General features: G+C 41.0%; 1 long non-coding RNA gene across 1 annotated transcript; it reads right to left on the minus strand.

The window, feature by feature from the left end:
* Positions 1-268: 268 nt before the first annotated feature.
* Positions 269-2,133, minus strand: LOC129154785 (uncharacterized). The gene is made up of 3 exons (XR_011517278.1): positions 1,855-2,133; positions 1,255-1,714; positions 269-1,194 (listed from the first exon to the last, which is right to left on the minus strand). It is a non-coding gene; the product is annotated as an uncharacterized lncRNA (long non-coding RNA).
* Positions 2,134-3,139: the final 1,006 nt, after the last annotated feature.

Genomic DNA, 3,139 nt, shown 5'->3' on the forward strand with positions numbered 1-3,139 from the left:
TAAAAAATGCAACATTAGTAGGCGTTGCCTGGAGGACCGAGAGGGCGGAGCAGCGGCAGTGACGAAGACGACGGCTAACTAGACGATGCTAGCTCCCTTCACTCTATGCAGTTATTAGAAGTGGAGGATGTTTCTCCCCCTCCTTACCCAGATACTCGAGAAGAAAGGGACCAAGTCTATTTGGAGGAGACAAGCGGACCTGAGCCTTATTGTTGTGAGCTTGTGAGTTGCCTGTAACTCCCAGAACCGACCCAACAGAACCACCTCTGAACGTAAGTAGCCGTTAGCCATAGCATTGGATTAGCTGCAGGGTTTGTCTCCACGGCTCTAGAGCTAGTATTCAGCATGTTTTAGAGGTTTATCTGCTTCAACACACCTGGTTTTAATCAGCAACAAATAGCTGAGCTGCTTAACACCTAATCTAACCTGTTAAAGCAGGAAAATCCACTGAAACGTGCTGGATAGCAGGTCTCCAGGAGCTCTGGGCTCAAGCTACAGTCTGCTGCCTAAAGTTATGAAAATATCCCATGAGAAAAATATTCTGTAATGTGTTCAGCCCACTAAAACTGCCCTGATTTCATTATTTATTTACTGACACTAGCTGCTCTCTTGGTTCTAGGTCCTCTGGTGTCTGCAGCTGGTCTCTGGTGTCTGCAGGTGGTCTCCTCTGCTGGTGCCATCAGGATCAGGAGCTTCCAGAAGAATGTGCCTTTCAATGACTCTTTCCTCCTTATTTGTTATATTAATTAAATAAATCTCAATTTATATATTTCCTGTTTTTGTTCATGTCCATAAATACTTAAACATGCTTGAAATTAAAACGAGCTTTTAACAGTGAGGTGCTAGTTTAATTCATCACAATAGAGCTAGTTAAACATGCATTGTGATAATTCAATTAATGTAATTTATAAATATCCATTAAAATATCAAAACTGGAATCTATATGAGATATTTGGCAGCACAAAAAAACTTGTCAAACACAATATTTATTATAATAATTGTAGGCAGACAGGAGACAGAGCTGATGGAGGTTCTCAGTCATCGAAGGATGGCTGAAGGCTTTCCAGGAACAGGAGATGTGGTGTTGTCTCTTCTCTCTCTATTCTGCCAGATGAGCTGATAGGTTACAGGTGTGTGAGGACATCCTCATGCTGTCATAACCAGATGACAGGAGTTATCAGGTGATCAGCCAGGCTAATGAGATGCAGAAAGAAAACAAATCCAGGACAGTGTACAATATGTGGTGTTGCTCACCTTATGTGCTCTTATAGAGTTATTAATGTGTGCATGCCTCATGGTGTAGAGTCCATATTTTGCTGAGTGTCCTGCAATAATGCAGGTTATTAGTTAATTTACTTTTGATAGCAAAAACAAAATATTTAATGTAAAAGTTGTTTTCCAGGTGAATCAGCTCACACGTCACCACCAAGTGTCACGGGGGCAGAATCAGTAGCCTCCGTCATGATGTAATCACATACTTATTTAATTGTTAATATCTTAAAAATTCTGAAATGTTTTAATTTTTTTTTACCTTGAACAGTTCACTGAGCTTGCACTGTCACTGAGGTGGAAGCTGGAATCAACAGCAGACACCTCACACCTTGGTCTTTTCAGGGGTGTGGACGCTGCTCTGGGACCTTCTGGAAGATGAATTTTCATCATGGTCCCCGTGGGTCACCAGACACACTGCGGCTGTGAACTCCATTCTGGCTGGCTATGTAAAAACAAAGAAGCAGCACATTTATAAATGTTTAAAAGAGCATAAAATCACGTGTAACAATAATCTGTAAAATAAATTAAAACTAGAAGGTAATAATAAAATGTTTACATAGAAGATTATTAAAAATAATTCACCTTTGCTACAGGGAAGGTTTCACGTCAGCCTGGACAAGTGCATTCTTGCAGCTAAATCAGTCTGACAGCCAGTGTCTTGGGTAGATTTAGCCTGAAAAAAATATATAAGCACATTGTTGTTGGGAGTTTATAAAGTCAGATAATATACAAAAGAAACTGTCCCATATAGGCGCTTTATAACATTCCTAGTGTGTGATCATTATAACGTAAAAGTCAGTCACACATGATGTGGAAAGCCTGAAATGCGACCTCCTGAACAGAATTCCTCACAGAACCTGTTCACAAGCTGGATTTCATGCTGTAGTGCTGTCTGTCAAGTGCTGCGTCAGTTAGAGCCACTGTTGCAGAATTGCCGACTGACTAGCTAAAGGAAGTGAACCACGTCTCTCAGACTTTGCATTTAGGTAGGGAATTGTCTTTAGAAGATGTTAAAATGTTTATTTAGCGTACTCACCTCAGACTGGAGCCCACCGTGGTGGGGGAGCAGAGTCGGTGGGCTGCATCTAAATCGCGGAAGAGCCACGGTGGGCAGCCTCCCTCTTCAAACGGAGACGTGCAGAATCGCGGGTAAAATGCCCACAGTCACCGCAAGCATACTACACTACACCTACTCACCAATACTAAGACGATATGGAGCACTAAACCCGAAATACTTTCCCAATTACACTAACAGCCAAACACTAACTAAACTACAATATCAAACAGCCAAATCTAACACTAAATAAGTATTTATAACACTAAAAGATATGCCAAGACTAGGATATGCTAATGCTATGTGCTAATGCTGAACTACCGCTGACCTCCTACACTCACTTGCAAATCCAACTCCCACTCGCCACAGGGCGTGGCCGAGACGCTCGTTGCTTTTATAACTTTGGCACGGAGCTGCTACGTAGTACTCTACTGGTTTACGTAGTACTTTACTCTTTAGCCATTGGCTAAAATTTATTCAAAATGACTCAAATTCTATGTTTTCAGCTGAAGGTGGCGCATTACTGTGGTTTTTAGACAGAATTTTTAATTTTTAAAGAAAATGCACCAAAATGCTAAAATAAAGAATGCACACATTTAAAACACTATTAGACACTCATTTATACAGTTCATCAGCAAAAAAAAGTTAATTTAGACGTTACTTGCTCTTTAAGAGCTCTATAGGTCAGCACTAAAACTTTAAACTGTATTCTAAATTCTACCGGGAGCCAGTGGAGGGACTGTAAAACTGGAGTGATGTGAGCTCGTCTGCTGGATTTGGTTAGGAGTCTGGCTGCTGCATTTTGGATGGCTT

This window comes from Nothobranchius furzeri, chromosome 18, assembly GCF_043380555.1.
Source record: "Nothobranchius furzeri strain GRZ-AD chromosome 18, NfurGRZ-RIMD1, whole genome shotgun sequence".
Taxonomy (NCBI): Eukaryota; Metazoa; Chordata; class Actinopteri; order Cyprinodontiformes; family Nothobranchiidae; genus Nothobranchius; species Nothobranchius furzeri.